Source organism: Triticum dicoccoides, chromosome 7B (genome assembly GCF_002162155.2).
Source record: "Triticum dicoccoides isolate Atlit2015 ecotype Zavitan chromosome 7B, WEW_v2.0, whole genome shotgun sequence".
NCBI classification, from domain to species: Eukaryota; Viridiplantae; Streptophyta; class Magnoliopsida; order Poales; family Poaceae; genus Triticum; species Triticum dicoccoides.
Genome location: NC_041393.1, coordinates 736,142,958 through 736,156,141, shown reverse-complemented (window position 1 = coordinate 736,156,141; position 13,184 = coordinate 736,142,958).

Genomic DNA, 13,184 nt, shown 5'->3' with positions numbered 1-13,184 from the left:
CTATTGTGATGCAACCTACGTGCAACAATAGCCCCCAAGTTATATTGTTTATCACCTAATACCGCACTCTTGATGACACTAAGATCTGGAACGCACATGTGACAAGCCTCATCTTTCCCGTTAATGCATCTACCAATGAAGAGAGCAAAATAATGTATGGAAGGGAAATGAATGCTCCCTTGGTGGCTTGTGTCATTTCCCTAGATTCCCCCACAGTAATACTAGCAAGAAAGTCTTTATATTCAGATTTGCAATGTTCACTAACATTGCCCCAGTGCGGGAGTTTACAAGCAGTATTAAAATCTTCTAGGTCCATGGTATATGATTTATCATAAATATGAAATAAAGCAGTGTGAGAATTGCGCGAGGATGTAAATTTAAACCTTCACACAAATGAATCAGTTAGATAGAGGTATTGCCGGCACTTATTTGACACGAAGCTCTCAAGATCAGTGTTACGCACATACGCGTCAAATTCATCCTTGATGCCTGCCTAGACCATGAACTCCTCTGATGGCCTGCCCTGTGGATGCCACTGATGATGTGATACAGACACATGCATGCTCGTGCCTATATGTGGTACGTTGTCTCGAGGACTTTGTTTCCTGACTCCACGGGCAAAACGCTCCCTGGATGTGGCTGAAGGCATTGACTGTCTTCGATAGCAGATGGAGCTGGGGTTCAGCGACTTGCGTACTTGTACTGATAGGTAGTTGGTTTATTTTGTTATCAAGTCATTTCTTCATTAGCAATGCAACCTTGCTGTCAAGTTAACACTGTTTTCTTTCATATGCAGCTAGACGATGCGTGTTGCAGGATCACAAATAGTGCAGGCATTGGTGGTAATATGCTTCTACTTTCCGTATGGAGCTGGGAGCGTCTGCCTGTTGGACGCCCGAAGAGCGTAAAGTTTAATCCTTGGGATGAAGAAGAAGAATTATGGCTCCCCACTTGGGCTTACAAGTGGGATGTGGTATCCGAGATGACGAACGATGTCAATCTCATGTACCAAAAGTACATTGCCGAGTTGGACACGATTAGGCCTGAGCAGGTAACGAGGACATTACTACAGTCATTTCTCATGCTTGCCTAAAAAATAGCCCTCAATGTTCCATTGTTGCCTATTTCATAGGTGGTATGGCAGCCATATGGCGCGTATGACACAATAGGGTACACTCCAGAGTTTGCCATCAACCCGATGTGCTTGCAGGATAGGGATCTTTGGCTCATGCAGTGCCTACTGCTATGCCACTGGGCGGCTGAGCTTCACTTGCCACATCGCATGTATCGTCAGTTTGGTCTGTTCCAGCCTCACCCGCCGGAATGGGTGGATACGGACAAAGCACTTCATAGGTAGGAGAGCATGAACCGTATTGACTAAGCATCGCCATCCTTCTAGATTTTTCTAATGTATGGTTTTCTACCATGCAGGTTGGACAGGAGAAAGCAGCGGATGATAAAGGACTAGGCCAAGCATCGTGCTTCGTATGTTACCCGCTTCCATCTTTGTGTGGAGCAAGCTCATAGCAGTGCACGCGCCCAGCTTCGTGAGCATAACTCACTTCCTTTTGATAACTATATATGATGGCTTCTTGAAAATACTCGAGTTGAGATATGCCTGCCGGCATACAATGAGGATATTCTTGAAGAACCCGTAAACATTGAGGATCTATCAAAGGGGAAGTACAAAAAAGATGTCAGGGAAGAGCTAGGAGTCACTGTTGTTCCGGTGATTAACTATGTGGTAAAGTGTTCCCTTCTTTACTTTCCCGTTGGCCGTATTACACATGTTTGAATGGCTAACATGTTACTTCGTTCTCATGCGCAGCGCAACGAGATCAAGAAATCAGCTGATGAAAGACAATCTATTCTGGAGCAGACACCGATTGGAGAAGGCAATGATGATGGTCCACTACGAAAATTTCTCAAGGTACAGAACACACTCATGTTTCCATGTTACATATCTTGCAGAGTTTGGTATCTTATACAATTGTTCATGTTACAGCGCCAGGCCAAGAAGTTAAGGCGGTTATCCAACCTTCTCGGTTGCCGTGACCCAGAATATTATGAACCATCTATCTCTAGGTCTGGTACGCTATCAGACCCTTTATCTCATGATCAGGAGGACGATGTTAGTTCCTCATTTGCTTATCTGGATGATGAGGGTGTGGTCACCCAAGAGGTATGACTAATCTTTTAGATTTAATTCTTATTTGATTACGACGCCGGTCTTCACCATATTGTTTGATTGTGTGATAGATTGATGATGACATGACTTTGGCGGACGCTCAAGTTCGGTCCGCATACATGTTGAAGCGTAGGCAGCCCATAAAATGGTACACGCCCACCGACTTTGACAATAGAGACAACCCAAAGATGGTCGCAGGGAGCTCGTGTATGGCGATCTTGGATGATGAGGCGGAGGAGGAAAGGGAGGAAGATGAGGCTCGCCCTCTTAGGAGGAAGAAGCTAGCCACCAAGCATGGCACCAGGAGCACGCGCACAAGGCATTAGTCATTGTCGTTTTCATTATGAAATTGAACTTGTCTCCGTTTCACTAGGATCATGAACTTGTGAGGTTATGTCAGATGTTGGTGAACTCTTAGAAGTGTACTACTTGTGTTTGTGAACTTGTAGTAATGTTTGGAATTGTCTTAAATGATGTGATGTTCAAGTTGTGACTTTTGTTTGTTCTGTTTCTGTAGTTTATAGCACCGCACTATATTTGTGAACCCAAATTGATGTCAAAAGCGCTACTGTTTCTGCAATTTTGTAGTTAACAGCACTGCAACACCCTTGCCTCAGGCGCTGCACTATACTATGCAGTGCCTAAGCGTCAGGCGCCACACGGTATGGTGCAGCGCCTGAGGCCTGGGCGCTGCACAGATCGAATGTGGAGCCAGGGGGCAACAGAAGCTTTGCAACAACTTTAAGAGCCAAAAAACCTAAGTCTGTGGGCTCCGCTGGAACCTTGGGCGCTGCACTCTACTATCTGGTGCCTCACTCTTGGGCGCTGCATAGTATAGTGCAGCTCCTGAGGCATGGGCGCTGCAGTGTTGGTTTCTGTAGAACTGCATAAACAGAAGCACTTTCGACAACAATTTGACTTCACAACTATAGTGCAATGTTGTACAATGCAGAAACTCAACAAACACTACTCATAACTTGAACATCACATCATTTAGGACAACCCAAACATTACTACAAGTTCGCAAACACAAATAGCACAATTCTAAGAGGTCACTAACATCTGACATAACCTCACAAGTTCACGACACATTCATTAGAAGATAGTTGATGACAAATGGCTTCTTGCCCTAGAAGATAGTTCATGACACATACGGCATGGGTACATCCGGTTCCATGACGAGTGCACCGAAGCAATGTCTCTACTGAGTCGAGCGAGGCCATTTCCCCTTCTTGTCACATGCCTCGTCCTCCTCTTGCGCATCACGAGCCTTTGCAAGCTTTCTTGCCCTCTCCTCCCCACGACCAAGTTTCTCTTCGCGTGCCCTCTCCTCCTGTCGTTTCTTCCGCTCCATCCTCTCCTTTTGATGACGCTGTTCCTCCAAGCCTCTTCAAAATGATTCTTCGAACCGTCGCTGGCGCCTAAGACAATCTTGATATTGGTACTTTTGGACATCTTTTGGCACTTCATGATCTATCCACGTGCATAGAGGAGGCGATGACTGCATACAATTTTTTTTGTTAGTGCTGACAAACATTTGAGAATAACATTTTACTTCTCTAGCTTACTGGTTGTTGGTCATAGGCGTTAGTTGGAAGCGCACGATCATAAGCATAGTTGGCGCATACAAAATATCTCCTCCCTTCCGTCCAACACTTCTTTCGATTGGTGGACACCTTCACCTTATAAACATATCCACACCATCATGGGGGGATGTTGCCATCTTTCTCCTTCACCTTGTCCAAAGATGCGTCCCCCACTTGTTCGACATGTCCTCTTGGTTAGCACATGGTGGCCTCATCATGGAACCGGATGAAGCCATGCCTACAAAACTAGGTTTTCCCCACAAATTTACATAGGTAAATGCATGAACACATTCAAATGCCTAATTCTTGACAAAACTAGGGTTTCCCAACAAATTTCCAAATCCAATCAACAACTAGGGTTTCCCAAAACTAGCATGATATGAGGTAATGTGAGAATTCAATTAGATGAAAATGAGGGGATCGGAGGAGATTACCTTAAGGGAGGCGTTGGATTTGAGATCCACGCACAAAATCTCCAGATCTGAGAAGGATTCGAGAGGGGAGAGAGGAGGGCAGAGGGGAGGCACTGAGCTACATGTTTGTGTCTGGGGTGGGGGTGTGGTGGTGGGGTGGGTGGGGGCAGCATAATTCACTACTAGGAAAACCCTTATCAGTAGTGCGGGTAGGCACGCTACTGCTACGGCGCTACAGCTATTTTTTAGCAGTAGCGCTTGTTTGAACCAGCGCTACTGCTATCTGTATCTAGCAGTAGCGTGTCTCTGCCCATCGCTACTGCTAATGCTAGTAGCGTGGCCCAACAAACAAACGCTACTGGTAAGCAGCGCTACTACTACTCCAATACCCCACGCTACTGCTAGTATTTTTTTATGTTGTTGTATTCGTATTTTTACATGTTTTATATAGTTACAACATACACATACACTGGAACTATATGAAAAAGGAATGTCTCATCATCATCATCGAAGTGGTACAACATAGCCTCATCATATCAACATAGTCTCAACACAAATGATTTCGATCTCATCATCATCTCAAAATAGCGATACAAGTTATAATGATGACATGTATCTTACATTGTCACCGTAGACACATGTTTCATCATCTACCTAAACTAAGACATACACGATAAGAGCGATCACGATGATCGAAAGTTGTATTACGTAGTAGTTTTTGTAGCGGCGCTGGTTCTGAATCCCCTGGTTTGCTATGAATCTCAAGTAACTAGCTTTGGCTTCCGCTCTGCTATCAAACCCTTTCTGGCTTCCACCGGAGAAGCCAGAGACTTGGGCCTGACACTCTGGCCACTCATCATACACACCCGGAACATGCCCTACATACACGGCATACCACTTCCTCGCCATCGTTGATCTATATACCTGTCAGAGATACACATATATATACCATGAAGCGAATTCAACAAAACAGTTATGAAATAGAAGCAACATATATAGTAAACATAGTTAACAAATTTTATCGTACCGAAAGTAATTAACTAGAGCGCGGCACCATACATCTAATAGTTTCATCGTACTGAGAGATTCAAAGTTTCGTCGTACAAAAAGTAACAAGTAACTAAACAGACACATTGTTTTTAAGCAGTGCACTCTTCCCATCTGTCCATATCCGGGAGGACAAACCCAAGCTTAGTGAAAGGCGTCATGTCCTGACGTTGTAGGCACTACAAAAAAAATACACTTCCGTGATGATACATGTTTGTCTCAGTAGGTCGCGTTTTTTGTCATGCATGTACATCCATGACAAATTTATGACAGAATCAAGATAGTCATACATGTGCTGTCGTAGAAGTGTTCGATGACATTACCAAAATTATCATCACGGAAGTGTCCACTTCCATGACGATAAATCGCGCGTCACAGAACTGCTTTCGTCAAGGGTGACCGACATGTGGCATCCAGTGTAACGGGACGCTGTTAAGCTATTGGGTCGGGTTTTGGATCCGATAACCCGTTAACAGCCCCGACCAATGGGGATTTTTCGCGTGTAAAATCATCATTGGCTGGAGGAAACACGTGTCGGCTCACCGTTGGGACAGATGTCATCCACTCATTGGACAGAAGGTGCCTATGATACGTCAACACGTGGCACGGCCCAACAGAGGCCCATTCCTGTGAAAAGGCCGGCCCGTTTGACTTGGTTAAAAGGTGGTTTGCCGACCCATGGAAAGCCTGTTAACAGCCTGTTCGCATATAGCCCATTTACAGCCCGCTAACCCAAGGCCCGTTCCACCCTATCCGAATTAGGCCCAGTAGCGTCATCTGGGCCATCCAATATGATTTCAGTCTGTTTTCACTTCTGGCCCATGTATGGCCCATGACGTCTTTCGGCCCATATGAGGCCCTATGTAACTCTTGGCCTATTAACGGCCCGTGGTGAAACTGGCCCGCAATGAACAGTGTATCACTTTACACCCACTAACGGCCTGTGGTGAAACTGGCCCGTAATGAACAGTACATCACTTTATACCCATTAAGGGCTCGTTATTCAGTTGGGCCGTTTCCAGCAAATGTTATCTTTCGGCCTTCTCAGAGCCCATTTATTCTTGGGCTCATTTCCAGCATTCGTTTACTTACGTCCCGTTACTGTCATTTTCTGCTTGTGGGCCAAATTCAGCCCGTGGTTAAATCGGCCCGTTTGTGCTCCGTTAATACGTTGGACCGTTTTCATAGCGTCATCAAATACGGCCTATTAACGATGGCCCGTTATGGTCATACGGCCCGTATAAGGCCCATTGATGATACGGCCCGTAGAAGGCCCATTATTTCTACGGCCCGTAGAAAGCCCATTGTTTCTACGGCCCGTAGAAGGCCTACTGTTTCTACGGCCCGTAGAAGGCCCACTGTTTCTTCGGCCCGTAGGAGGCCAAGTGTCACTACAGTAAGTATTAGCCCATGGTTATTGTGGACTAGTTTTAAAAAGAACTGCACTGACTACAAGCAAACAAATAAACAAGACAACAAGGAAATAAATAAGCAAGCAACTTATGCTAGGCTATCATGGTTGTTACACATATTACATCCACCGGGCATCATAGTTCGCCACCAGTGCAAATATAGGGAACAAAGCAGCATATCATATACACTGGTTGTCAAAGTTGGCGACCAGCACAAATAAACGCCGCAGCAAAACAAATCCAGAACTGAAACCACTTCAGAAGATCTCAAGAAACAATATCCTGGGTACCCATAATGCTGGCAAGATGCTTAGCAAGCTTATTAACTTTCTCTTGTTTGGCGCTTAAACCCTCCAGCGCTTGCTGTTGCACCAGAAAATATGCATCTGAATTCTGCAGGGACTTCCTCAGTCCTTCAGTTTCCTGTCGCGGCACATCTGATCGATGTCTTTCAACTTGAAGTTGAGACTCAAGAAGACGAACTGATTCAGGCAGCGAGTTCGAAGAGCTTGTGCCAGCAGTAGTGGCCAGTAACTCGAACACTACATCAAGATAGGACTTTTGGGTTCCCTCACTATCGTCGAGATAGTTTTTATCAGCTTTCTTGGAGACCAACAGGGATGTCTCACTATCTTGAACCTTATCTGCATTACTTCCTTTACCATTGGATAACACGGTACTGTTCTCCAATATTTTGTCCGCATTCTAGAAGAGAAACAAGCAGACACATCACATGTTTACCATGTTGTATATGAAACTCATTTTGGTAAATGAGTTCAGTACTAAAGTGGAGAGGATAACAGCATGAAACAAACATATATCTATGTGCCATGGTCACTTTATGGTCTATATCATTCTAATTTTTGTTGCCAAATCAAGATAGAGACACAGTTCAAATAATATTTGTTCAAGACAAAGAAGAATAGACAGAATATAAGTGTGGGTAACTATAGAGCAATAACAACACTTGTAATGTGCATGACATGAGAACATAACTGTTTATTCAATTGAAACTGAAATCAACATAGAGCAGGTTACAACAGCAAACCAGTTAAAGAAACAGGTTTAAAACATACCTGTTGCGTCATTGGAGTTTCAATTCCATACTTCAAATTTGAAAATAGTTGGTATGAGTAAATACAGTAATGCAAGAGCAAAGGAGTATGAACCATAGCTACATAACCTTACCTGAGAACAAATCTTCTTCTCCTTTAAGCGTTGAGTTGGGATTCGGAGTGGTGGTCCTCGTGCTTTGGGCACTGCAGTTCCCTTACTAACCGCTCGTGTTTGGGTGCTCTATGGTGGAGAAGGTGTTGTGTCAACTGGAACTGGGTTACTATCTGCCGGGGTTGGGGTTAAAAGGGGTGTAGCTGGTTCTCTGTCCAACTGGGTAGGGGTACAATCTGCGAGAGTCTGGGTTATGTGTGGTGGATCTGGTCCTTGGGCAAGTACAACCGTGGTTCTATCTGCATCAACTGGTAGCACAATCTTTTCTGAAGACCGTGTTGTTACTCCCTTAGATACTGCCATCACGCTCTCCAATTCAAATGGCTGATAAACAAAAAAAGTAATTGAAAGTATAGACATTTTATGATAGACAGGTGCAATGGATAGTGGGGAATAAAAGAGGGCATGAAATAATTCATATTTATGTTGTCTAACCAAACAGGATAGCATGACACAATTTCACATATATGATGGCTAACTAAACAGGATAGCATGACATAATTTCACATTATGATGGCTAACTAAAAAAGATGGAAAGACATAGTTCAAAATATGAGACTATGTAAACAGGATGACATGACATAAGTATATAATGTGTTTATTAAATAGGTTGGCATGCCATAATTCACATACATTCATGGATAGAATGCCATAGTTCTAAATATGATGACTGTAAACACTAAACAGGATGAGATGATATAACTATATGATGTCTTTATTAAATGGGTTGCCATGCCATAATTCAGATAGATGATGTGTATGTACTATGTGAACATGATGGAATGATATAATTCAAATATATGATTTATATAGTAAGCAAGTAAGCAGATGGCAATCTATATATGATGTAAAAACTAAGCAATGCAAGACAACATGCATGACATGGGTAACATAACCCTGCCAAGTTTGAGCATAGACCTCAGGGGGGAAATAGGACTGGTCATCAGTCTCTAAATCCTCCTCTGAGGAGCTCTCTGTAGCCAGCAAGATGTCTGCTTCAGCAGGTAGCATTGTCTGCTCTGAATACCTTGTTTTCACTCCAGATACTTCCATCACCGCTTCAAATGGCTGATGCACGGGAAGAGTAGTTGAATATACAAACATTGTCGACAAATGGAACACGTAATACAAAAAAATGATAACATGATATAATTCACATACATGATGATTGGCTAAACAGCATGGCATTGCATAATTCACATATATAATGCCTTTGCAACAAGATACCATTGTATATTCACATATATAATGTCTTGCAACAAGATGGCAATGCATAATTCACATATATGGTAATTAGACACTGAGCAGGTGGCATTCACACAAAGCATGTCTAAACTAATCAAATGGCATAGCAATGCGAGACACCATACGCACGATATGAGCAACATAACCCTGCCAAGTTAGAGCATACACCTCGGGGGGGAATAGGACTGGTCATCTGTCTCTGAATCCTCCTCTGAGGAGCTATCTGTAACCAGCGAGATATGCGCTTCGTCAAATAGCATAGTCTGCTCAGAAGACCTTGTTTTCACTCCAGAATTTGCCATCACCGTGTCAAATGGCCGATGCACACGAAGAGCAGTTGAATGTACTAACATTGTTGACGAATGTAATATGTAACGAAAAAAAGATGGCCTGATATAATTTACATATAAGATGACTGGCTAAGCAGGATGGCATTGCAAAATTCACATATATGATGCCTGGCTAAACAAGGTGGCGTTGCATAATTCACATAAACGTTGAATAAACTAAACAGATGGCATTTGCACAAAGGATGTCTAAACTAAGCAGATGACATATTTGATGTATAAAGTAAGCAATGCAAGACACCATATGCATGATATAACCAATATCAGCATGTCAAGTTAGAGCGAAAACCTCAGGGGGTAAATAGAAGTTATCTTCTCCTTCTAAATCCCCCTCAGAATAGATATCTTCCTCTCGATTACAATCCAAAATGCGTGGAGAGGGGATGCCTTTGCGCCTACCATAGAGCGACGTCTGCATGAAATTATATTGCCACGCAAGGCTCGTCTCTTTTGCTCTACATGTTCAGTTCCATTGTTTATAATAACTGTCATGCATAGGAATAAAACATAGTGAGATTATGTAAGGAGTGCATGCAGAAATCCAGAGTGATGGTAGCAACATGTGGATAGACCCAAAACCAATAATAGCAGGCAGATAATGGCTTCAGTTAATAAATACAGATAATGGCTTCTTTACTGTTTGTTTCCCACCCGACATGAAACTCATAGTAGACACCGGAGATTAACCAGATATTAGATAGATACTATTGATAGCGGACCCGATATGTACCCCACAACCATTTAAAAACTCAAGTTTAACCATTAGTTTGGAGCCGACTCAGAGTCTAATCGGTGAACAAGACGATAAAGCAACATGTAATATTAAGCGATGCATAACGTAAGCAGACACGAAAGAGTGCGACCTCTCTTGCGGACCCATGTAGTCCTCGAGGTCATGTGCTCGATTGATGATGGTAATGTAGTTTTCATGGCTGCCAGCGGCGGGGAAGAAGATCTGAGGCGGCGAAAGACAGTCTGGAGGCCGGATCCCTGCTCTGCTGGACTCTTCTATCGTTGGAGTAGCTGAGCTGGGGTGGACGACGGCGCAGTAGGACCGGGACAAACCACGCAAGGTTTTCTTTGACGACTATCTATAAGAGAAGTAATTATGTAAGGGCTCGTTTGAATTGGAGGATTCCAACAATGCAAGGATAGGAAATAGACAGGAATAGGATAGGAATGCACATGCAAAATAGAGAATTTAAAAACACAGGATTTCTGCCAATCTGGGTGTTTGATTCACAACAATTGGAAGATCACAGGATGCAAAGAAGCATGGTGAGATTAAGTCAAACCACAAGAAAATGTACGGTTATAATGCTATTATGCTACTATCTCTTAGTCTTGTGCTTCATGAATAGGAATTTGAAAAGGAGGACAAGTGAAAATTAAAATTCCTACGTTTTTTCTTTCAAGGAGACACTAAAGGAACAAATCCGTGTGCTCGGTGGACAATATATATAACATGTAGAGTAAAAAATAGATGCAACAAGTGTACAACCTCTTTGGCGAAGCCATGTCGATCTCAGCGTGATTGGGTTGGCCGGTGATGATGCTCCGGCTGACTTTGCTGTCGGAGGAGGGGAAGAAGATCTTAGGCGTCTGGAGATGGAGCCCGAGGTACTGCTTCGCTGTGATGGAGGGTTTCATCGTTGGAGCAGCTCTGGTGAGTTGTACGACGCCGAGGCTGAAGCAGGACAAGAGAGACAACGAACAACGTTAACCTGAGTGGAATTCTAATAGCATCTCTACTACATGACGTAAAATACATAACCACAAATTGCTAGATGTAAAATACATCAGCCGCTCATCTCTGAGCTTAACTGTCGAAACTGAACTTAACTGTCGAAACTGAACCTAACTGTCCAAACTGAATTTTGCTGCCGAAACTGAATTTTGCTGTCGAAACTGAACGCACTAGCAAGGTGAGGCTACATGTCGGTTGACTGACTTTTTCATCTCTGGTCAGTCGATTTTGCAGCCGTTGGATACGAAATCAAGGGCCTGCAGTTCATCTTCTACCTCCACCCCCCCTGAGTCGGCAGCCCCCACCGGCAAAACAGCAGCCCCCCGCCGCTCGCGGCCGACGGTGCGCCGCCCCGCCCGCCACGGAAACATTCCCCACCTCTGGTACGCCGCCGCCCCGGCCATCCCTCTAGGCCCCCCCGTGCCGATCTTTTTCTTTGGCGATCCCCACGCCACAGCCCCGCCAACACCCCGCCACCGCTGGCGACCACCGCCCCCATCCTGAACCCTAAGATAGATAGTGGGGTACCTCTCCGGTGAGCCCCCCTCCCCACTGTGGTTGGTTCTTCCTTCACCCCGGCGAGCCCACCCCTTGGAAATCGACTAACCCAAAAGTCGATCCAGTCGACTGAAGTGTAGCCAAATCGGAGCAGCATCGCAAGCAACAGCAAGAGCGAGAGTAGCAGCAAGAGCAAGAGCAATAGCAAGCGCAGACCAGGCAGGGGACCGAGAGCAAGAGCAGAGCAGCAGCGCGAGCGAGAGCTAAAGCAGCAGCAGCTCCTACTGACGTTGACGTCGCCGCCGAGGGAGCGACGCCGTGGAGGAAGTGGCTGGCGACGCCGCCATGGATGGAGCCGCGTCGTGTCGGCTCGGGACCGAGCGCCGGCAGCACCGTGAGAGCGAATCAAGAAGTAAATGCGGCGATTAGTGTACAACCTCTTTGGTGGTGCCGATTAGGCCGCAGATTCATCCGAGGAAACAGTGATGATGATGCTCTTCCGGTGGTGCAGGTGAAGACGACGGTGTGGGAATGGAGGTGGCATGAAAGACGAGGGGAACGTCGGGGCAGCTCCTTGGAGGTGGAGGACGGGATGGCTGAACCGGCGGGATGATGAGATCAACGACGGATCCTCATCCGGTATGGTGGATGAGGGACGTCGAGGTGTTGCAGTGGACGACATCGTCGGGGAAGAAGCTCTGGCTGGGTGGCGGACGGAGCAGGGTGTGGAGTTTCGTCGCAGGTTTTTGTGGTCTCGGTGTACGAATGGGTGGGCGGATGGGATGGCAGTGGGGAACCATGGCTTAGAGACGCGCTTGTCCAAAATGTGGGGTAAGTTACGAAAGTACCCCCCACCGATTTGAGGCAGTTCTTTCGGTTCAGGGGTACCACGGGCATTTCGCGTGTCAGGATTTCACAGGAGGTGGGAGTTTTCGCGCGCATTGTAATTTTGGAATAGCAAGGCGCGGGTTGAGATGGAGGGAGTTGTCGGAGCACAACGAGACAAAGTTATTTCTTAAATATTTCGGGCTAACAAGGCACGGGTTGAAATTTCCGGACAAGCCTACCGTGTACTATACCAAATCAATGCGCACTACAAATGTCATTCAAAACTTTGAATTCATGTTATGTTCAATTAAAATATTTTGCTACGTTTATAATGCATGCAACCTACTACTCAAATGAATGTTTTAGTGCATTCCAAACGTATATACTACCACTTCAATATGAACTAAATTTGAATAAGATCTACAGTAATAATTGTTGTGAAGTCAAAGCATTTGAATTCGTTTCTCTGTTTTAATAAGATCTACAATCATCATTATTGTCAAGTTAAACCATCGTTTGTGTATTATCTTCACAGCACACCACATGATCAGTATCGAGTTACATATGAACTATGTGTACTATATGAACTCGAACTAGATTTTTTGAATCCACATTATTTTGATTTCAAATCACATTACATTTCTAG